The sequence below is a fragment of the Carassius auratus genome, chromosome 25 (genome assembly GCF_003368295.1).
Source record: "Carassius auratus strain Wakin chromosome 25, ASM336829v1, whole genome shotgun sequence".
NCBI lineage: Eukaryota > Metazoa > Chordata > Actinopteri > Cypriniformes > Cyprinidae > Carassius > Carassius auratus.
The window spans coordinates 23396552-23421551 of NC_039267.1; the positions used below are offsets into that span (position 1 = coordinate 23396552).

At 38.8% G+C, this 25000-nt stretch overlaps 4 non-coding genes across 4 annotated transcripts in view; all 4 read right to left on the reverse strand.

The window, feature by feature from the left end:
- Window positions 1-6032: 6032 nt before the first annotated feature.
- On the reverse strand, window positions 6033-6151 carry LOC113043913 (5S ribosomal RNA). Its single transcript, XR_003275822.1, has one exon. It is a non-coding gene; the product is annotated as a 5S ribosomal RNA (ribosomal RNA).
- Window positions 6152-6664: 513 nt separating this feature from the next.
- LOC113043929 (5S ribosomal RNA) lies at window positions 6665-6783 on the reverse strand. Its single transcript, XR_003275837.1, has one exon. It is a non-coding gene; the product is annotated as a 5S ribosomal RNA (ribosomal RNA).
- Window positions 6784-15990: 9207 nt separating this feature from the next.
- On the reverse strand, window positions 15991-16109 carry LOC113043917 (5S ribosomal RNA). Its single transcript, XR_003275826.1, has one exon. It is a non-coding gene; the product is annotated as a 5S ribosomal RNA (ribosomal RNA).
- An 8856-nt stretch (window positions 16110-24965) lies between these two features.
- LOC113043914 (5S ribosomal RNA) overlaps window positions 24966-25000 on the reverse strand; it is a 119-nt gene continuing 84 nt past the window's right edge. The window contains exon 1 of the ribosomal RNA XR_003275823.1: window positions 24966-25000. This exon is cut by the window's right edge and continues 84 nt beyond it. This is a non-coding gene — a ribosomal RNA (5S ribosomal RNA).

Below are 25000 nucleotides of genomic sequence, written 5' to 3' on the forward strand. Positions count from 1 at the left end.
CAGATGTCAAGCAGTTTTAAAAAACTGTGGTCAAACAACTAAATATTAGTTTAGTGATTCACAGGATTGCTAAATCCCAGAAAAAAAAAAATGTTTGTACAAAATAGTTTTGAGTTTGTACAGTCAAAGGTAGACACTGCTATTTTTTTGAACACACCCCTTTCAACTAATTGCCCAATTGCACAGCCTTAAGAGCGTGCATATCATGAATGCTGGGTCTTGTTTGTTTTCTGACAATCTACTGAACCTACTGGTAACTTGTTTGCCACGTAGCAATAAAAAATATACTAAAAACCTTGATTATTCTGGTTAGTCACAGTGTACTGCTATTATTTTGAACAATACTGTATGAACTTATTTGTAGTCAAAAAAAACTCTTTCCCCTCTTTATCTCCATACTTTCAAATCAACTCTACATCTCTTTGTATCATTGACTTAAACATATCTTTTACTTTTACCTTTCTCCCTTCGAAATGTGCATAGTTCCTTCTTTGCACTACTGCTAGTCTGGCATGACTCAGAACAAAATTAATTAAACAAATGTCAGTTGATTTCCTTTTCCCGAAAGTTCCAAACAAAAACAATTTTCCCCATTCCTCCTCGGTCTCAACTTTGACACTCCAGTTTTCTAGTAACAGATTTTTAAGAAAATCAAAAAAATCCACCAACTCTTCACATCTTAAAAAGTAATGTAAGAAACTCTCATGGCCATTACCACATACGTCACAAATGACATGTACCTCATTATTTATTTTGTTTAACACCACATTTGTGTAAATTCTATTATGTCTTATCAGAAAGTCATTATTCTCACACTCTATACTGTTGTATTTTATGTTTAAGTTTGACCATATTTTCTTCACATCTAAATCTTCAAATACTTTCTTCCACACCTTTTCTGATGCTGGTTCTTTTATAACATCAACTATTATTCTCCTGTATATATTCTTTACACTCATATTTTTTAATTTGTTTTTCTCAGCATTATCATCCACATACATCTCCGGCATACATTTTTCCACGTTAGATACATATTCACGTTCGATCATATTAGTCCACTGCAAAGGTATACTTGATTTAATTTTTCCATATATTTTATTTACTTTCTCTCTGTTCTCCATTCCTTCCAGATCACACACAGTATCATAAATGCAGTTATTTTTTAGAAATCCTGGAATAACTTCATACATAATGTCCTTCACTTGTTTTATACCCCCTTCTATAAATTTACATTCATACAATGTTTTATTTTTATGTTTAATCTTTTCGTTGAGAAATAGTGGTAGATTTTTAATCACCTGTATGTCTTCACATTCATATTCTATTTTGGGAAGGAACTGTCTCCATGCCTCTAATACTTCCCGATATATTTCTGGTATTCCTTCCGTCATTGATTGCTTAAAGCCCATATACCATCCATTGTCCCCTATTCCTCCCACATCATCAATATATTTCCTTAAGAATTCCTTCCACCCATAATCCCATAGCCCTCCCATATATTTTTTCACCGTTTTTATTCTCATCGCAGCCCTTTTTATTTCTAGGTCCATCAAGCTTAAGCCTCCTTCCCATCTCTTACCCACCAATGTTTTCTGTGCAATTTTCACACCTTTTCCCTCCCATATAAAATCACATACAATTTTATTCAATTCATTCATCACCCACCCTGGCATTTCCATTACACTCATTACATAAACACAAACTGACAACAGCAGGCTATTTACTACTATTACTTTCCCATTTAACTTTAATTTCCTCCCTTTCCATGTTGCACTTACTGTTCTTATTTTATTAATTACCCCAGTCCAGGTCACATCTCTTGCCTCTTTGCTTTCGACCCCTAAATATACCCCTAATACTTTCATATATTTTTCCTCCACTCTTATCCCTACCTCTACTCTCTCTACCTCCCCTATATACATTAATTCAGATTTATCTACATTTATTTTTGCCCCTGATGCCTTCCCAAACATCTTTACTATCTCTAAAACTCTTTTTACACTGTTTCCTTCCCTCACTGTAATTGTAGTGTCATCTGCATATTGGTTTATAGTACACATTCCTCCATATGGCAACTCAATACCAACTACCCTTCTATCCCTCTTGATTAGAGTGGCTAGAGGCTCTACTGAAATTGCATATAATAATGCAGACAGGGGACAGCCCTGTCTCACTGACCTTCCTATCTTAAACCTGTCTGTTAATACTACATTTATTATTGCCTTCTCATATAGTCTCTTCACCCACCCTATCATTCTACTTCCAAATCCAAACTTCTCTAATACCTTAAATAAGTATTTGTGTTCTACCCTATCGAATGCTTTATTCCAATCTATCCCTAATACTATTCCTCCCTTCTTATCTCGTTTCATGTACTCTATCACATCCCTAACTGTCCCTATCGTGTCTGCTATATCCCTGCCTGGTATGCTGTAACTTTGTGTTGGTTGCACTATACTTCCAATCACTTTTTTCACTCTGTTCGCTAAAACTTTAGTCAGTATTTTATAATCCACATTTAATAGACTGATTGGTCTATAGTTCTCTATATTCAACCTATTCCCCTTCTTATACACCAGAGCTATCACTCCCTCTACCATTCTATCTTGCACCATCCCTGTTCTTTCCATCTCCTTGAACACTTTAACCAAAATCGGTGCTACCTCTTCTCTATATGTTTTATACCATTCAATACCAATCCCATCACTCCCTGGACTTTTTCCACTTTTCAACCCCCCTATTGTCGCTTCTACTTCCTTCTCATCTATCTCTCTATCACACCACTCTGCATCCTCCTTATTTAGAATATTTTCTACACTTTCTAATACTCCATCTATACTTCTCTCATCCACTTCTCCTCTCTTATATAATTCTCCATATAATTCTTGAACTCTCTCCAAAATCTCTACATAGTCTTTGGTTGTTTTGCCCTCTTTTGTATTTATTTCATTTATATATGTTTTACTTTGTCTCCTTTTCTCTAGCCCTAAAAAATACCCTGTGCATTTCTCACCTTCTAATGCATATTTTGCCTTGCTTCGTAAAATAGCTCCTCTGCATTTCTCCCTTTCATATTTTTCTAGCGCCATCTTAACCTCTATATATTTTTCCATACTGTATCCTTCTTCATCTTCAGCCTTAACTAACTCATCTCTCAATCTTTCTCTAAGCATAATTTCCTCCTTCTTCATCTTTCCTCTTCTTTTCTTACTGTATTTTATACTAATTAACTTAATTTGATCCTTTATTTCCTCCCATCTCTCCGCTATTGTACCCTCTAATCCACCGTCTCTTGTATACTCATCTATCTTCTCTTCTTCCCTATTTAATAGATCCTTCATCTGTATCTCATATTCTTCCTCTTCGATATACCCTGCATTCAATATCCACATCCCTCCTCCTACCTCCTCACTCCCTACCTTGATTCTGAACCTTACACTATCGTGATCACTTAAACTATTTACCTGATGTTTTATCCCGTCTATGTATCTAATTATTTCCTCTTCAACTAACACTAAATCTATTCTACTCTGTTTTAATATACCTTCTCTTAACTGCCTTCTAGTAAATTCTCTTTTTTCTGGATTTTCATACCTCCACACATCTATTAACCCCTTTTCTCTCATTATCTCCATCAACATTCCCCTAGACTTTTCCCATCTAAATTTTACTCCCTTTCCCACATCCAATCTGCTACATTTTATATTAAAATCTCCCACTATAATACATTTCCCCACAATCAATCCTTTTAACTCTTTCAAAATTTCCCTCCTGTCCCCTTCTATATTTGGAACATATATATTTATTAATCTAAAATCCATATCTCTATACATGAATTCAACCACCAAGATCCTTCCCCTCTGGTCTTTATACACCTCTCTTATACCTTCTACAATATCTTTTTTAAATAATATTGCCACACCTCTTGCATTTTTTGCACCATTATTATAGTATATGTCCCCTCTCCACTCTTCTCTCATCTCCTTTACTTTATCCTCCTCCCAGTTTGTCTCCTGTATACAGATCATATCACTCCGATAAGTAAATAAAAGTTTTTTCATCTTGTTTTTATCCCTTAACCCATTTATGTTTATTGAAGTTACATTGGCCATGAGAGTAACCCAGAAGAAAAACTAAACAAAACCAGGAACACATGCACAGTTCATTCATACATCACATACCCGCTCGTGGTTCTTTTATCTGCTCAACCTGTTCTCCGTCCATCTCAGACTTCCTCTTTGAACTCAGTCTTATAATCTTTGTTTTCAGTCCATCTTTCTTTTCACTGTCTCCCTTTTCTCCACCTCTGCTTTCTATCAGTTTCTGTGCAGTATTTTTCTTTGCCTCTTCTTTACCTCTTTCTTTCACATTACTTTCATCTGTCTCCTCCTCTTCTTCGATCACTTCCGACTGCTCCATCTCCTCCTCCTCCTCATCCTCCTCATCCGCTTCACTGAAACGTTCAGCTGTGTCTCGCCATTCCATTTTGCTTCTTCTCTCACTATCTTCAGCTCCATCTTTCTCTCCACCGCTCACCACATCAGTTGTTTCCTCCTCTTGCTCCTCTGTCAGAACACTGCTCCTCCTTTCACCTTTTTTTTACCGTCCACTCGCTCTCTCTCTAATCCCATCCATTCTTCACAATCTCTTGCATAATGGCCTCCACCATTGCACTTGAAGCATTTTAATTCAGGGCACTCTCTAATTATGTGCCCTGGCTTGATACAGAGTCTGCAAACACGTATTTGCCTATCATGGATGACACGAAAATATTCGGTGCCTCTCAGAGTCTCAAACTTTGTGGATATGGTGAACATACCTGTTCTGTGAAGCGAACTTTTAAGAAACGTGTCCCATCAACTATATCTGTTCCAGGCCACACCCGGCGTTTGATTGGTGAAAGTGGTCGTACTCCCCACTCCTGTAGCTTGGCGAGTATCTTCTCATCCTCTAAATACACAGGCAGATTGATAAAGGACACCACCATATCATTATTCATTATATCCCTGGCATGCACCATCACTCCTTTCACTCTCACTCCATCCATTAGTTTCCTCTTTGCCTCTTCATCCTTCATTGTGAGCTCATATACCCTTTCACCTCTCACCCTGCAGCCAATCACTTCTCCACACTCCTTCTTTACTCCTTTCAGTAAATCCATCATTGAAATCTTTTCAGTTCCCTCCACCTCTACTTCCACAGTCAGCTCTTTGTTGTACTTCCCTTTTGATTTTCCTTGCACTGCTCTGCTGTTTTCTTCTCCCTCTTCCCACAAATGTCCTGTGACTTTACTTGAATCCTGTTGCTTTTGGATCTCTGCTTGTTTGACTTCACCTCTTCTTTGCTCCTCCTCTTCATTCCTCCCATTGCTACTTTTTCTCATCATGCTTAGTTCTGTTTCTTTATCTGCAGCCATGCTGTGCATCTGCAGCATGCTACAATGAGAAAAATGTCAAAAAAGTCCCCCAGACAGCCTAAGCTGTCGGGGGAATTTATTAAAGTCAGCAATAACTATCCAGCAACTAATGTCCCAAACAGAAATCAAAACTGAAAACCAGGATATGTAGAAACAGACGGTTAATTTAAACAAACAGAGTTGAGCCTTTCTCTCTGTGCTGCAAGCCTATCACTTCCTGTTGGCTCTCTAGCGCCGCCAGGTTGGTATGGCCGTAAGCGAAGACTGCTCCGAAGAGAGGGCTATTTAAAGTTCAGCCAATCTACTGGCCAGTACATTATATAAGTAGGAAAGAAAACCCAAAAGCTTAAAACGCCTGGTATTCCTAGGCGGTCTCTCATCCAAGTACTAACCAGACCTAAACCTGCTAAGATTCAGAGATCGGGCATTGACTCTTTTTTTTGCAAGATTATTAAATAATTTGTGAAAAATATCCAAAAAGTTTAAAGCACCTGGAATTCCCAGGCAGTCTCCCATCCATGTACTTACAAGGCCCAAACCTGCTAATATGCAGAGATCGGCCATTGACTCTATGTTTTGGCAAAATTGTTCTATACTAAGTGAAAAATTTCCAAAAAGCTTACAGCACCTGGTATTCCCAGGCGGTCTCGCATCCAAGTACTAACCAGGCCCAAACCTGCTTAGCTTCCGAGATCAGACGAGATCGGAAATAGCCAGGTTGGTATGGCCGTAAGCGAAGACTGCTCCGAAGAGAGGGCTATTTAAAGTTCAGCCAATCTACTGGCCAGTACATTATATAAGTAGGAAAGAAAACCCAAAAGCTTAAAACGCCTGGTATTCCTAGGCGGTCTCTCATCCAAGTACTAACCAGACCTAAACCTGCTAAGATTCAGAGATCTGGCATTGACTCTTTTTTTTTTTTTTTTTTTTTTTGTTTGCAAGATTATTATATAATTCGTGAAAAATATCCAAAAAGTTTAAAGCACCTGGTATTCCCAGGCAGTCTCCCATCCATCTACTAACAAGGCCCAAACCTGCTAATATTCAGAGATCGGCCATTGACTCTTTTTTTTTGCAAGATTATTATATAATTCATGAAAAATATCCACAAAGTTTAAAGCACCTGGTATTCCCAGGCAGTCTCCCATCCATGTACTAACCAGGCCCAAACCTGCTAATATTCAGAGATCGGGCATTGACTCTATTTTTTGGCAAAATTGTTCTATACTAAGTGAAAAAATTTCAAAAAGCTTACAGCACCTGTTATTCCCAGGTGGTCTCCCATCCAAGTACTAAGCAGGCCCAAACCTGCTTAGCTTCCAAGATCAGACGAGATCGGGCATAGCCAGGTTGGTATGGCCGTAAGCGAAGACTGCTGCGAAGAGAGGGCTATTTAAAGATCAGCCAATCTACTCTCCAGTACATTATATAAGTTAGAAAGAAAACCCAAAATCTTAAAGCACCTGAAATTCCTAGGCGGTCTCTCATCCAAGTACTAACCAGGCCCAAACCTGCTAATATTCAGAGATCGGGCATTGACTCTATTTTTTTGGCAAAATAATTATATTCTAAATGAAAAATTTCCAAAAAGCTTACAGCACCTGGTATTCCCAGGCGGTCTCCCATCCAAGTACTAACCAGGCCCAAACCTGCTTAGCTTCCAAAATCAGACAAGATCGGGCACAGCCTTTTTTTTATTATCAAATGTATCAAAACAAATACAATTTACATTCAAATCAGAGTATCATAGCCATCACATAATTACATAAACACAAGAACTTGTCTATCCTATCACCAATAATTTGCATACATACATACATTTATACGTTTAATTATAATGACATTTTTCCCTTTTCATTTAGAAATTTATGCTTAAACCTCCTTAAAGGGACAATAAGTAACTTTTTAGGTATTTTATTATCTAAAATCAATATTTTTATTCATAAATATGCCCTCAATGGTGTACAAATACCTATGCCAATGTTTAAACTAATCCTCGTAAATGAAGAATTTATTATCTTTATATACATGGGACGGGTAGGTCGACGGAGGCTTCCATGTAGTTCCGCCATCTTGCAAAACTATAATAGCAGAGAGGGACAAAAAGTACTAAGCCAACGCGTTTCCACAGCGCGTTTTCGGTCAGAGCCAGAAACGCAGGTGCAGAGCAGTGAGAGGCGCTTGAAACTGCACCGGCAAGTTTAAAAGTCTGGATTGCATTCTTATTATGGACCATACATATGCCGCGCCACAGGAGAAGAAAACATCGTCGCCAAAACAGTCAAAAATAGAACGTAAAAGGAAACGTGACCGTAGATTACAGAAAACAAGAGTTAATGTCGGGGAAGCTTTTTCTAGGTGGAAAGAGCTAATGCTGGATAAAGATTTCAAAAGAGACGCTGAAGTGGCCAGTTTTCTTCTCGACAGGTAAGTCAGTGTTACAATCTATACTACAATTTTTTTTATATCTAACAATGCACATTATTCAGAAAATATAACGAATAAAGAAGACATAACTACTAATTACAATATTTCATGTTTTCCACAGTCAGTAATTCATACTGTAACATTCGTTTGTTTATGGTCATGTTGCTGTTTGTTTGAAATAACACACCTGTTAACTCGACGAAGTGCTATTAGAAGACATCCCGTCAAAGCTTTTTGGTACATATCGCCTACCGTAGATGCAACGCGCATTTGAAAAAGCGAGGCGCTGGAGAGCAAAATTAGTTTGAATGCAAAATACAATTTCACCACTAGATGGGAGTAATTCCTACTTAGTGCCCCTTTAAAACCAGACCTAAACCTGCTAAGATTCAGAGATCGGGCATTGACTCTTTTTTTTTTTTTGTTGCAAGATTATTATAGAATTCGTGAAAAAATTTCCAAAAAGCTTACAGCACCTGGTATTCCCAGGCGGTCTCCCATCCAAGTACTAACCAGGCCCAAACCTGCTTAGCTTCCGAGATCAGACGAGATCGGGCATAGCCTTTTTTTTTAATCTTTTTATTTAACTTTCAATTCACAGTTTTCTATTGCATTATTCCATCCGATTGACTTTCATTTCAATACATTTGTATGATTCGTTTTTTCCAATTGATCAACTTAATTTTTCATAATCATACAGCAATAAAAATATAGAACATACATAAAATACACACAAATATGTTTACATTTACTTAATTGACATCAGCCATTCTCAACCAGATTGTTACTCTTTACCAATTGAAACATATTTCTTCCCCCACATTTTGATGTACAGTATTGTTCAAAATAATAGCAGTACAATGTGTCTAACCAGAATAATCAAGGTTTTTCGTATATTTTTTTATTGCTACGTGGCAAACAAGTTACCAGTAGGTTCAGTAGATTCTCAGAAAACAAATGAGACCCAGCATTCATGATATGCACGCTCTTAAGGCTGTGCAATGGGCAATTAGTTGAATTAGTTGAAAGGGGTGTGTTCAAAAAAATAGCAGTGTGGCATTCAATCACTGAGGTCATCAATTTTGTGAAGAAACAGGTGTGAATCAGGTGGCCCCTATTTAAGGATGAAGCCAACACTTGTTGAACATGCATTTGAAAGCTGAGGAAAATGGGTCATTCAAGACATTGTTCAGAAGAACAGCGTACTTTGATTAAAAAGTTGATTAGAGAGGGGGAAACCTATAAAGAGGTGCAAAAAATGATAGGCTGTTCAGCTAAAATGATCTCCAATGCCTTAAAATGGAGAGCAAAACCAGAGAGACGTGGAAGAAAACGGAAGACAACCATCAAAATGGATAGAAGAATAACCAGAATGGCAAAGGCTCAGCCAATGATCACCTCCAGGATGATCAAAGACAGTCTGGAGTTACCTGTAAGTACTGTGACAGTTAGAAGACATCTGTGTGAAGCTAATCTATTTTCAAGAATCCCCCGCAAAGTCCCTCTGTTAAAAAAAAGGCATGTGCAGAAGAGGTTACAATTTGCCAAAGAACACATCAACTGGCCTAAAGAGAAATGGAGGAACATTTTGTGGACTGATGAGAGTAAAATTTTTCTTTTTGGGTCCAAGGGCCACAGGCAGTTTGTGAGACGACCCCCAAACTCTGAATTCAAGCCACAGTACACAGTGAAGACAGTGAAGCATGGAGGTGCAAGCATCATGATATGGGCATGTTTCTCCTACTATGGTGTTGGGCCTATTTATCGCATACCAGGAATCATGGATCAGTTTGCATATGTTAAAATACTTGAAGAGGTCATGTTGCCCTATGCTGAAGAGGACATGCCCTTGAAATGGTTGTTTCAACAAGACAATGACCCAAAACACACTAGTAAACGGGCAAAGTCTTGGTTCCAAACCAACAAAATTAATGTTATGGAGTGGCCAGCCCAATCTCCAGACCTTAATCCAATTGAGAACTTGTGGGGTGATATCAAAAATGCTGTTTCTGAAGCAAAACCAAGAAATGTGAATGAATTGTGGAATGTTGTTAAAGAATCATGGAGTGGAATAACAGCTGAGAGGTGCCACAAGTTGGTTGACTCCATGCCACACAGATGTCAAGCAGTTTTAAAAAACTGTGGTCAAACAACTAAATATTAGTTTAGTGATTCACAGGATTGCTAAATCCCAGAAAAAAAAAAATGTTTGTACAAAATAGTTTTGAGTTTGTACAGTCAAAGGTAGACACTGCTATTTTTTTGAACACACCCCTTTCAACTAATTGCCCAATTGCACAGCCTTAAGAGCGTGCATATCATGAATGCTGGGTCTTGTTTGTTTTCTGACAATCTACTGAACCTACTGGTAACTTGTTTGCCACGTAGCAATAAAAAATATACTAAAAACCTTGATTATTCTGGTTAGTCACAGTGTACTGCTATTATTTTGAACAATACTGTATGAACTTATTTGTAGTCAAAAAAAACTCTTTCCCCTCTTTATCTCCATACTTTCAAATCAACTCTACATCTCTTTGTATCATTGACTTAAACATATCTTTTACTTTTACCTTTCTCCCTTCGAAATGTGCATAGTTCCTTCTTTGCACTACTGCTAGTCTGGCATGACTCAGAACAAAATTAATTAAACAAATGTCAGTTGATTTCCTTTTCCCGAAAGTTCCAAACAAAAACAATTTTCCCCATTCCTCCTCGGTCTCAACTTTGACACTCCAGTTTTCTAGTAACAGATTTTTAAGAAAATCAAAAAAATCCACCAACTCTTCACATCTTAAAAAGTAATGTAAGAAACTCTCATGGCCATTACCACATACGTCACAAATGACATGTACCTCATTATTTATTTTGTTTAACACCACATTTGTGTAAATTCTATTATGTCTTATCAGAAAGTCATTATTCTCACACTCTATACTGTTGTATTTTATGTTTAAGTTTGACCATATTTTCTTCACATCTAAATCTTCAAATACTTTCTTCCACACCTTTTCTGATGCTGGTTCTTTTATAACATCAACTATTATTCTCCTGTATATATTCTTTACACTCATATTTTTTAATTTGTTTTTCTCAGCATTATCATCCACATACATCTCCGGCATACATTTTTCCACGTTAGATACATATTCACGTTCGATCATATTAGTCCACTGCAAAGGTATACTTGATTTAATTTTTCCATATATTTTATTTACTTTCTCTCTGTTCTCCATTCCTTCCAGATCACACACAGTATCATAAATGCAGTTATTTTTTAGAAATCCTGGAATAACTTCATACATAATGTCCTTCACTTGTTTTATACCCCCTTCTATAAATTTACATTCATACAATGTTTTATTTTTATGTTTAATCTTTTCGTTGAGAAATAGTGGTAGATTTTTAATCACCTGTATGTCTTCACATTCATATTCTATTTTGGGAAGGAACTGTCTCCATGCCTCTAATACTTCCCGATATATTTCTGGTATTCCTTCCGTCATTGATTGCTTAAAGCCCATATACCATCCATTGTCCCCTATTCCTCCCACATCATCAATATATTTCCTTAAGAATTCCTTCCACCCATAATCCCATAGCCCTCCCATATATTTTTTCACCGTTTTTATTCTCATCGCAGCCCTTTTTATTTCTAGGTCCATCAAGCTTAAGCCTCCTTCCCATCTCTTACCCACCAATGTTTTCTGTGCAATTTTCACACCTTTTCCCTCCCATATAAAATCACATACAATTTTATTCAATTCATTCATCACCCACCCTGGCATTTCCATTACACTCATTACATAAACACAAACTGACAACAGCAGGCTATTTACTACTATTACTTTCCCATTTAACTTTAATTTCCTCCCTTTCCATGTTGCACTTACTGTTCTTATTTTATTAATTACCCCAGTCCAGGTCACATCTCTTGCCTCTTTGCTTTCGACCCCTAAATATACCCCTAATACTTTCATATATTTTTCCTCCACTCTTATCCCTACCTCTACTCTCTCTACCTCCCCTATATACATTAATTCAGATTTATCTACATTTATTTTTGCCCCTGATGCCTTCCCAAACATCTTTACTATCTCTAAAACTCTTTTTACACTGTTTCCTTCCCTCACTGTAATTGTAGTGTCATCTGCATATTGGTTTATAGTACACATTCCTCCATATGGCAACTCAATACCAACTACCCTTCTATCCCTCTTGATTAGAGTGGCTAGAGGCTCTACTGAAATTGCATATAATAATGCAGACAGGGGACAGCCCTGTCTCACTGACCTTCCTATCTTAAACCTGTCTGTTAATACTACATTTATTATTGCCTTCTCATATAGTCTCTTCACCCACCCTATCATTCTACTTCCAAATCCAAACTTCTCTAATACCTTAAATAAGTATTTGTGTTCTACCCTATCGAATGCTTTATTCCAATCTATCCCTAATACTATTCCTCCCTTCTTATCTCGTTTCATGTACTCTATCACATCCCTAACTGTCCCTATCGTGTCTGCTATATCCCTGCCTGGTATGCTGTAACTTTGTGTTGGTTGCACTATACTTCCAATCACTTTTTTCACTCTGTTCGCTAAAACTTTAGTCAGTATTTTATAATCCACATTTAATAGACTGATTGGTCTATAGTTCTCTATATTCAACCTATTCCCCTTCTTATACACCAGAGCTATCACTCCCTCTACCATTCTATCTTGCACCATCCCTGTTCTTTCCATCTCCTTGAACACTTTAACCAAAATCGGTGCTACCTCTTCTCTATATGTTTTATACCATTCAATACCAATCCCATCACTCCCTGGACTTTTTCCACTTTTCAACCCCCCTATTGCCGCTTCTACTTCCTTCTCATCTATCTCTCTATCACACCACTCTGCATCCTCCTTATTTAGAATATTTTCTACACTTTCTAATACTCCATCTATACTTCTCTCATCCACTTCTCCTCTCTTATATAATTCTCCATATAATTCTTGAACTCTCTCCAAAATCTCTACATAGTCTTTGGTTGTTTTGCCCTCTTTTGTATTTATTTCATTTATATATGTTTTACTTTGTCTCCTTTTCTCTAGCCCTAAAAAATACCCTGTGCATTTCTCACCTTCTAATGCATATTTTGCCTTGCTTCGTAAAATAGCTCCTCTGCATTTCTCCCTTTCATATTTTTCTAGCGCCATCTTAACCTCTATATATTTTTCCATACTGTATCCTTCTTCATCTTCAGCCTTAACTAACTCATCTCTCAATCTTTCTCTAAGCATAATTTCCTCCTTCTTCATCTTTCCTCTTCTTTTCTTACTGTATTTTATACTAATTAACTTAATTTGATCCTTTATTTCCTCCCATCTCTCCGCTATTGTACCCTCTAATCCACCGTCTCTTGTATACTCATCTATCTTCTCTTCTTCCCTATTTAATAGATCCTTCATCTGTATCTCATATTCTTCCTCTTCGATATACCCTGCATTCAATATCCACATCCCTCCTCCTACCTCCTCACTCCCTACCTTGATTCTGAACCTTACACTATCGTGATCACTTAAACTATTTACCTGATGTTTTATCCCGTCTATGTATCTAATTATTTCCTCTTCAACTAACACTAAATCTATTCTACTCTGTTTTAATATACCTTCTCTTAACTGCCTTCTAGTAAATTCTCTTTTTTCTGGATTTTCATACCTCCACACATCTATTAACCCCTTTTCTCTCATTATCTCCATCAACATTCCCCTAGACTTTTCCCATCTAAATTTTACTCCCTTTCCCACATCCAATCTGCTACATTTTATATTAAAATCTCCCACTATAATACATTTCCCCACAATCAATCCTTTTAACTCTTTCAAAATTTCCCTCCTGTCCCCTTCTATATTTGGAACATATATATTTATTAATCTAAAATCCATATCTCTATACATGAATTCAACCACCAAGATCCTTCCCCTCTGGTCTTTATACACCTCTCTTATACCTTCTACAATATCTTTTTTAAATAATATTGCCACACCTCTTGCATTTTTTGCACCATTATTATAGTATATGTCCCCTCTCCACTCTTCTCTCATCTCCTTTACTTTATCCTCCTCCCAGTTTGTCTCCTGTATACAGATCATATCACTCCGATAAGTAAATAAAAGTTTTTTCATCTTGTTTTTATCCCTTAACCCATTTATGTTTATTGAAGTTACATTGGCCATGAGAGTAACCCAGAAGAAAAACTAAACAAAACCAGGAACACATGCACAGTTCATTCATACATCACATACCCGCTCGTGGTTCTTTTATCTGCTCAACCTGTTCTCCGTCCATCTCAGACTTCCTCTTTGAACTCAGTCTTATAATCTTTGTTTTCAGTCCATCTTTCTTTTCACTGTCTCCCTTTTCTCCACCTCTGCTTTCTATCAGTTTCTGTGCAGTATTTTTCTTTGCCTCTTCTTTACCTCTTTCTTTCACATTACTTTCATCTGTCTCCTCCTCTTCTTCGATCACTTCCGACTGCTCCATCTCCTCCTCCTCCTCCTCCTCCTCATCCGCTTCACTGAAACTTTCAGCTGTGTCTCGCCATTCCATTTTGCTTCTTCTCTCACTATCTTCAGCTCCGTCTTTCTCTCCACCGCTCACCACATCAGTTGTTTCCTCCTCTTGCTCCTCTGTCAGAACACTGCTCCTCCTTTCACCTTTTTTTTACCGTCCACTCGCTCTCTCTCTAATCCCATCCATTCTTCACAATCTCTTGCATAATGGCCTCCACCATTGCACTTGAAGCATTTTAATTCAGGGCACTCTCTAATTATGTGCCCTGGCTTGATACAGAGTCTGCAAACACGTATTTGCCTATCATGGATGACACGAAAATATTCGGTGCCTCTCAGAGTCTCAAACTTTGTGGATATGGTGAACATACCTGTTCTGTGAAGCGAACTTTTAAGAAACGTGTCCCATCAACTATATCTGTTCCAGGCCACACCCGGCGTTTGATTGGTGAAAGTGGTCGTACTCCCCACTCCTGTAGCTTGGCGAGTATCTTCTCATCCTCTAAATACACAGGCAGATTGATAAAGGACACCACCATATCATTATTCATTATATCCCTGGCATGCACCATCACTCCTTTCACTCTCACTCCATCCATTAGTTTCCTCTTTGCCTCTTCATCCTTCATTGTGAGCTCATATACCCTTTCACCTCTCACCCTGCAGCCAATCACTTCTCCACACTCCTTCTTTACTCCTTTCAGTAAATCCATCATTGAAATCTTTTCAGTTCCCTCCACCTCTACTTCCACAGTCAGCTCTTTGTTGTACTTCCCTTTTGATTTTCCTTGCACTGCTCTGCTGTTTTCTTCTCCCTCTTCCCACAAATGTCCTGTGACTTTACTTGAATCCTGTTGCTTTTGGATCTCTGCTTGTTTGACTTCACCTCTTCTTTGCTCCTCCTCTTCATTCCTCCCATTGCTACTTTTTCTCATCATGCTTAGTTCTGTTTCTTTATCTGCAGCCATGCTGTGCATCTGCAGCATGCTACAATGAGAAAAATGTCAAAAAAGTCCCCCAGACAGCCTAAGCTGTCGGGGGAATTTATTAAAGTCAGCAATAACTATCCAGCAACTAATGTCCCAAACAGAAATCAAAACTGAAAACCAGGATATGTAGAAACAGACGGTTAATTTAAACAAACAGAGTTGAGCCTTTCTCTCTGTGCTGCAAGCCTATCACTTCCTGTTGGCTCTCTAGCGCCGCCAGGTTGGTATGGCCGTAAGCGAAGACTGCTCCGAAGAGAGGGCTATTTAAAGTTCAGCCAATCTACTGGCCAGTACATTATATAAGTAGGAAAGAAAACCCAAAAGCTTAAAACGCCTGGTATTCCTAGGCGGTCTCTCATCCAAGTACTAACCAGACCTAAACCTGCTAAGATTCAGAGATCGGGCATTGACTCTTTTTTTTGCAAGATTATTAAATAATTTGTGAAAAATATCCAAAAAGTTTAAAGCACCTGGAATTCCCAGGCAGTCTCCCATCCATGTACTTACAAGGCCCAAACCTGCTAATATGCAGAGATCGGCCATTGACTCTATGTTTTGGCAAAATTGTTCTATACTAAGTGAAAAATTTCCAAAAAGCTTACAGCACCTGGTATTCCCAGGCGGTCTCCCATCCAAGTACTAACCAGGCCCAAACCTGCTTAGCTTCCGAGATCAGACGAGATCGGAAATAGCCAGGTTGGTATGGCCGTAAGCGAAGACTGCTCCGAAGAGAGGGCTATTTAAAGTTCAGCCAATCTACTGGCCAGTACATTATATAAGTAGGAAAGAAAACCCAAAAGCTTAAAACGCCTGGTATTCCTAGGCGGTCTCTCATCCAAGTACTAACCAGACCTAAACCTGCTAAGATTCAGAGATCGGGCATTGACTCTTTTTTTTTTTTTTTTTGTTTTTGTTTGCAAGATTATTATATAATTCGTGAAAAATATCCAAAAAGTTTAAAGCACCTGGTATTCCCAGGCAGTCTCCCATCCATCTACTAACAAGGCCCAAACCTGCTAATATTCAGAGATCGGCCATTGACTCTTTTTTTTTGCAAGATTATTATATAATTCATGAAAAATATCCACAAAGTTTAAAGCACCTGGTATTCCCAGGCAGTCTCCCATCCATGTACTAACCAGGCCCAAACCTGCTAATATTCAGAGAACGGCCATGTTTTGGCAAAATTGTTCTATACTAAGTGAAAAATTTCCAAAAAGCTTACAGCACCTGGTATTCCCAGGCGGTCTCCCATCCAAGTACTAACCAGGCCCAAACCTGCTTAGCTTCCGAGATCAGACGAGATCGGGCATAGCCTTTTTTTTTTCTTTTTTTTTATTAAGAAATTTCAATCAATAAAATACAATAATCAATAGAAAATACAGAACATCGTCTTTACACATCTCTACATTACACATCTTTAATTTACATAGATAATTTAAAAAACTCTTCCACTTTCTGGCAACTTCCACATTAAATCATTTAAAACACAACAAACTTGTGGGGTAAAAACATCATAAAAAGAGTCTAACATATTCACACCTTTAAAGTACACATACAGTCTTTCGATATATAATTCTGTTTTTCTTTTAAACACACTCCAAACATCCAACACAATTTTTTCCTTTTTAGCCACAGTTCTTCTGTCCCATATTGCACTTTTCATTAGCATTACACACAGATTAATAAAACTTTTGTTTTTACACTTTTTCTCCCAACCAAACATCACAACTCTGTTCCATTCCATTACATTTTCATCCCACTCCTCAGCCACATCTTTAATTAAACATTTACATTTCCTTAAAAGTCCTCTAGCTCTCTACAATGTAAAAACAGATGTAAAATCCCCTCTTCCTCTTCCTGGCACACTTTACACAGAGCATTTTCTTCCATTCCTATTTTATTTAAAATAACATCAGTAAAAACCACTTTATGCCTTATAAAATACTCCAAACATTCCAATTTTGTTTCAACACATTTCCCCGTCATGTTTCTCCATATACACTCTTTTTTTAAATCTTTGAATTTCTGCACCCAGTATCCATTTACAATCGGCTCTTTAAAAAAACATCATCTCTAAAAGCACGATAAATCATTTTCACAGTACATTCCTTAAAATCATACAGTTTTTCCCCTAATTTCACATGAATACATTTCTCTTTTGGTTCTCCTTCCGTACTTTCTATTCTTTTAATCCACTCTTTAGGTATTGCATTTTTAATGATTTCATATTTATTTTTTATTTCTTGTTCACTGTAATCTTCTTTTGCCTCCTCCATTGCATCCACAATAAATTGTGTCGGTAAAAATCCTTCTTTAAATTCATATAAAACATCTCTCACTCTCGTTATCCCCACATCCATCCATTTCTTTAAAAACATTTCTTTGTTTTGTTTTAAAATGTTTTTGTTTAAAAACAGAGGTTGATTTAAAATGTTTTCTCTCCCATGTGGATCATACTCTACTCTGTCTAAAAATTTTCCCCAGGCACTAAACATTTCTCTATAAAACTCTGGTAATCTTTCTGTCATCCAATTCTTCGTTTTCATCCATAAAATTCCATCCCCCATGTTAAAATCCCCACATTTGTTTAAAAAATACTCCATTGTCCTTTTCCATGCTGTTTTGTGACCCTCATCCAGATATTTTTTTACTATTTTAATTCTTAAGCTATTTTTTCTCTGTTCAACATCAATTAATCCCATCCCTCCTTTCCCTACTTCTCCTATTAATGTACTATATGCGATTCTTGACGGTTTACTATTCCATAAAAAATCTAAAAAACATTTTTATACCTTTTCTCCACCCATATTGGCATAGCAGTCACATATAAGACATACCACAACTTTGACACCATTAAAACATTTAAAATTAAAACCTTCCCTTTTAAACTTAATGTCCTCAATTTCCAAAAATTTAACCTTCTTTCAATTCCTCCTACTATTTCTTCCCACATTTTTTCTTTAACATTCCTTTCGTCTTTTCCCATTAGAACACCTAAAATCCTTATTTCTTTTGTTTCTTTAAAATGAAAATGATCCGTTAAAACATTTACTCCTCCAAATCTCACATACGTTGTTTTTTCTTCATTTAACTTGCCTCCTGATCCCCTACAAAACATCTGTACTACTTCCATTACTTTATTAACACTCTCTATATCTTTAACTATTATTGTTGTGTCATCCGCATATTGAAATATTTTTTCATTTCCCCCACTTCCTTCAATGTTTATCCCTCTTATGTCTTCATCTATTTTAATAGCTAATCCCAATGGTTCTGCAACTAAAGAATATAAAAGCGCTGATAATGGACATCCTTGTCTTATTGACCTAGTAATTTTAAAACATTCTGTTAAAAAACCATTACACTGTATTCTTGTTATTGCTCCCCTATATAAAATTGTAATCCACTTGACAAAATTATCCCCAAACCCGTACTTTCTTAAAATTCCAAATAAATATTCATGCTCCACTCTATCAAAGGCCTTTTCAAAATCCAAACTAATAACATATCCTTTTTTGTTCTTTTCTTTCATATATCTTATTCTATCTATTATACTTAAAGTTGTATCTGCTATATCTTTCCCTTTTACTCTATACACTTGATTTGTTTTAATTATGGTTGGCATTACCTCTTTCAATCTATTGGCTAAAACTTTTGTTAAAATTTTCAGATCTGTATTCAGCATTGTAATTGGTCTATAATTTTTTAGGTCTACTTTATCTCCTTTTCTTTTATATATTAACTTTATTAATCCCATCCCCATTCTCTGGTTCATTTCCTCCTTCTTAAAAATGTCTTCATATACTTCCTTTAAAATACTGGTTAAAAAATCTTTAAAAACAATATAAAATTCACTCCCCAAACCATCTATACCTGGACTTTTATTTTTGTTTAATTCACTTATTGCTCTTTTTATCTCTTCTTCTCTTATCTCTTCATCACACTCTTTTTTGTCCACTTCTCCTACTGTTGTTTTTATTTGATTTAGTAACTCCAATTTCTCTTCTTCCCTCAACCCCTCAGTGCTAAACAGGTTTTCATAATATGCTTTTACTTCTTTTAATATTTCCTCATTTGTTTCCACCACTACACCATTTTTTCCTCTTATTTCTTTAATCATTCCAGCTTTCCCTCTTATTTTTTCTAGATCAAAGAAAAACTTTGTACATTTTTCACCCTCCACAGTATACTTAGCTTTACTCCTTAGTCTTGCACCTTCATATTTTTTCTCTTCCATGTCTTTCAATATTCCCTCCAATTCTTTTATTTTTTGTATATCTTTCCCATTCTCATTTAATTCCTTTTCCAAATTTTCTCTTATTTCTCTCTCCTTCTTCCTCTTACATATCTGTATTAATTTGCAATACTTTATTGTGAATTTTTTAACTAAATATTTAACATTTTCCCACCATATCCTTTTATCTTCACTGTACATTTCATTCTCCTTTTCTTTTTCAATAATTTCTTTAATACTTAAAACATACTCCTCATTCTTCAAAACCTCTACATTTAAAACCCTTACACCCGGCCCTCTTTTCACTGAACTCCAGTCTACTTGCATAAAAATTGGTTTATGGTCACTTAAACTTGATTCTTCATATTTAATGTTACCGATAAAACCTTCAATGTTCCTTGTACATAAAATAAAATCAATCCTTGTTTTACACATAAAATTCCCTACTAATTGCCTCCTTGAATATTCTTTCTTTTTTTCATTTCTTTCTCTCCATACATCAATCATATTATTTTCTTCCATTAATAATTTCAGTTCTTTTCTTCCTTTATCATTTTTAAAAACCATTCCCTCTCCCATTTCTAATTTACTGAAAACAGTATTAAAATCACCCATCATAATAACTTCTTTATGCTTTTTTAAAAAATCTCTTAATACATTAAAATATTCCTTCTTTTCATTCTCTACAATCGGTGCATGAATATTAACTACAATAACTTTTTTCTCCTCATACTCCATTTCAACCGCAATACATTTCCCATCTACGTCACTATATATTGTTTTACATGATACCCCACAGTTTTCTTTTATTAAAATCGCAACTCCTCTTCCCAGCCTCCCATCACCATTGTTATTAATGTCACGGGAGGAGCACAAGACAGACACAGTGGGCGTGGCGTCAGGCCTCGGAGAGGCTTTTATTAACAGAAATCATAAAACAAAGGGAATAAAAGTGGCCAAAAGGGGGAAAGTGTCCAAAATAACAGGGAATCTGGTGTCCTCGTTGTGCTGCGGGATTTGTGTAGGTAGGGCAGTGTTCATCAAGGAAGGGTCCAGGCAAGGGGCGGAGTCCGGCGGCCGCACGCGCTCCCCTCCTTGGTCCGGGGCGCGAGGGGCGGCGGCTTCTCCTAGTGGCCGCGTCTCTCTCGTTGGCCGCGGCGCTGGTAGGGGATGGACGGCCCGGCATCCTGGCCCGTCGGCCGTGTATACGGGTGCGGTTCCCATCCGGATCGCGGGTCCGGCAGCTCACGTCTTGGTGGCGCGGGAGTCCCTCAACGCACCCTTCCTGGACCCACGAGGACACCAGTGTGCATGCACGGGGAAGAGACCGGTCTCCCGAGGAGAGGCGCGTTGGGCTTTTAAACAGCGGCGGTAATGAGGCTCCACTTCCTTCAGGTGTGCCCCATCACACGCCGCCAGCCCTGACTCGTCCAGCGCCCCTCCTCTCACACACCCACTCCAGTCGGGAGCCTGGTGAAGGGCGGCGATTTAGGACGGGGTGCCGGTGACAATCAGGGAGGAGGCAGCTGACTCGTCACATTCCCCCTCCCAAGCGACACCCCCGTCCCCAGGGCGCCACCCACACGGGAGTGTTACCATCCTCAACCAGGCTCCAAACGGTCGGAGTGGGCGGGGCTTCCTCTCCGGGCGGTCCTCCCTCTCGCAGCGCACCAGAACAGGGACAGAGAAACCGGGTTTTAGTGACAGCCTCAACCAACCACAGGGTAAAATGACAATGGAAAAGTCACTTACCCCTTGTGTGGCTGGGAGGCTGTCCCCAGTTTTCCTCCGTCCCAGTCTGGGTTCTCACGAACGTTTGCAAGCGAGAGGGGGTGACGTCACCAGACGTTTCCCAACTGCGCTGTCTAGGCTCCGCCTGCCCGCATTCTCCACCAGTGTCACGGGAGGAGCACAAGACAGACACAGTGGGCGTGGCGTCAGGCCTCGGAGAGGCTTTTATTAACAGAAATCATAAAACAAAGGGAATAAAAGTGGCCAAAAGGGGGAAAGTGTCCAAAATAACAGGGAATCTGGTGTCCTCGTTGTGCTGCGGGATATGTGTAGGTCGGGCAGTGTTCATCAAGGAAGGGTCCAGGCAAGGGGCGGAGTCCGGCGGCCGCACGCGCTCCCCTCCTTGGTCCGGGGCGCGAGGGGCGGCGGCTTCTCCTAGCGGCCGCGTCTCTCTCGTTGGCCGCGGCGCTGGTAGGGGATGGACGGCCCGGCATCCTGGCCCGTCGGCCGTGTATACGGGTGCGGTTCCCATCCGGATCGCGGGTCCGGCAGCTCACGTCTTGGTGGCGCGGGAGTCCCTCAACGCACCCTTCCTGGACCCACGAGGACACCAGTGTGCATGCACGGGGAAGAGACCGGTCTCCTGAGGAGAGGCGCGTTGGGCTTTTAAACAGCGGCGGTAATGAGGCTCCACTTCCTTCAGGTGTGCCCCATCACACGCCGCCAGCCCTGACTCGTCCAGCGCCCCTCCTCTCATACACCCACTCCAGTCGGGAGCCTGGTGAAGGGCGGCGATTTAGGACGGGGTGCCGGTGACAATCAGGGAGGAGGCAGCTGACTCGTCACATTAAAAATCTCTCCACTCCACCTTTTCCTTATTTCAGTCATGTACTCTTCCCTCCAGTTAGTTTCTTGTAATAAAATCACATCCTCTCTTTTACACATTTCTTTCACCTTTTCAAATTTACCCATGTCCATTAGTCCCCTTGCATTAAAAGTAACACAACTTAAAACCATTAAAAGAAATAAAAATAAATACCTAAAAAACATTATTCTTTATCTTCTCCCTCCAGCACTCTTAACACTTCATATCTGTTTACACTTTTTACTCGGCCCCTTGTCATTAATTTTTTTCTTACATTTTCCACATTTGGTTTTACCTTTAATGTTCTCCTTCTACTTTGTCCTCTCTCCCCTCTGTCTTTTCCCATGTTGTCCATCCTTGTTTCTTCTTCGCTGCCCATTTCTTTGTTTTGATCATGCATTCCTTGTCCATCACTCTCCACATTATCCAAAAGATTTTTAAAACTGTCCGATATTTCCATTTCTGTCCACTGAGTATTCTGTTCTACTGTTTGTTCCTCATCCATATCATTACTTTTTCCTTCTTCTTCTTCTTTCTCTTGGTTGTCTGTTCCTCCTTCTGTTTCCTTCTGTGGTAATCCTTCATCCCCTTGTCCTTCATCAATATCTCCTTCCTCTTCAGTGTTTCCTTCATGCACCTGTCCATCCACCCGATGCTCCAGACCTCCTTCCTCTCCCTCCATCCAACACTCACACTTATTTAAAAAATTTTGACACTCCGGGCATCTGACCGCGTTGCAATCCCTTGCGAAATGTCCCCTTTCCTCGCACTTGTGACACTTAAATTCAGGGCATTCCTTAAGCAGATGATCTGGGCTCATGCACAGCTTACAGGTCTTCACCTGGTGGCTGTGCATCACCCTAAAGTACTGCGGCCCTTCTGCTGTTTCCAGCTTTGTGCTGTAGGGCAATGATGCCACCTCCTTGGGGAATCGCACTTTTAAAAACCTTGTTCCATCCTCTATTTCAGTGCCCGGGTAGCATCTTCTTTTTAATTTTGATATGGGATTAACTCCCCATCCCTCCAATTTTCTAAAAATGTCTTTATCATCAAGGTAGACGGGCAGGTGCATGAAGGAAACATCATAATCTCTATTTTGCAGTTTCTTTATTTCACAGTTCACTCCTTTAATTAACAATCCCTCAGTCAGTTCATCACACGTTTCTTCTCTTTCCATTGTCAGTTCATATTCCTTTCCTTGTCTTGGCCTTAGTGCTAAGATTTTCCCATATCCACATTTGTCCGTCACCGCTTTAATAATATCCACAGCTCTCACCTCATTTACGTTCTCCACATTCACAATCACAGTTGCCTCCTTTAAGTATTTCCTTTCACCAAATTTATCTCTTGCATCTAGTTTTTTACCGTGTCCTGCTCGTTGTCGATACTCCAGTCCAGGGTCGTTTGCCATGCGTGTCTCTCCAGCCAGTCCAGTGTCGTTTGCCTTACGTGTCTCTCCAGCCAATCCAGTGTCGTTTGCCATGCGTGTCTCTCCAGCCAGTCCAGTGTCGTTTGCCTTACGTGTCTCTCCAGCCAATCCAGTGTCGTTTGCCATGCGTGTCTCTCCAGCCAGTCCAGTGTCGTTTGCCAATAATCCATCCATTGTAAAAAAAAACACAAACAAAAAATGAACCACCCTCCAGCCAGCAAGATGCTGCTGTTAGGTGGTTTAAAACTGAAAAATCTCAAAAAAATAAACTAAAAGTCCAAAAACAACTCACAAAACAAACACTAACAGAAAAATCAAAATGGAGGAGAGCCTTCCTCTCCAAACTGCAGCCAACACTTCCTGTAGCTCTCTAGCGCCCTCAGGTTGGTATGGCCGTAAGCGAAGACTGCTCTGAAGAGAGGGCTATTTAAAGTTCAGCCAATCTACTGGCCAGTACATTATATAAGTAGGAACGAAAACCCAAAAGCTTAAAACGCCTGGTATTCCTAGGCGGTCTCTCATCCAAGTACTAACCAGACTTAAACCTGCTAAGATTCAGAGATCTGGCATTGACTCTTTTTTTTTTTTTTTTTTTTGCAAGATTATTATATAATTCGTGAAAAATATCCAAAAAGTTTAAAGCACCTGGTATTCCCAGGCAGTCTCCCATCCATGTACTAACAAGGCCCAAACCTGCTAATATTCAGAGATCGGCCATTGACTCTTTTTTTTTGCAAGATTATTATATAATTCATGAAAAATATCCACAAAGTTTAAAGCACCTGGTATTCCCAGGCAGTCTCCCATCCATATACTAACCAGGCCCAAACCTGCTAATATTCAGAGAACGGCCATGTTTTGGCAAAATTGTTCTATACTAAGTGAAAATTTTCCAAAAAGCTTACAGCACCTGGTATTTCAAGGCGGTCTCCCATCCAAGTACTAACCAGACCTAAACCTGCTAATATGCAGAGATCGGGCATTGACTCTTTTTTTTTGCAAGATTATTATATAATTCGTGAAAAATATCCAAAAAGTTTAAAGCACCTGGTATTCCCAGGCAGTCTCCCATCCATGTACTAACAAGGCCCAAACCTGCTAATATTCAGAGATCGGCTATTGACTCTTTTTTTTGCAAGATTATTATATAATTTGTGAAAAATATCCCAAAAGTTTAAAGCACCTGGTATTCCCAGGCAGTCTCCCATCCATGTACTAACAAGGCCCAAACCTGCTAATATGCAGAGATCGGCCATTGACTCTATGTTTTGGCAAATTTGTTCTATACTAAGTGAAAAATATCCAAATAGCTTACAGCACCTGGTATTCGCAGGCGGTCTCCC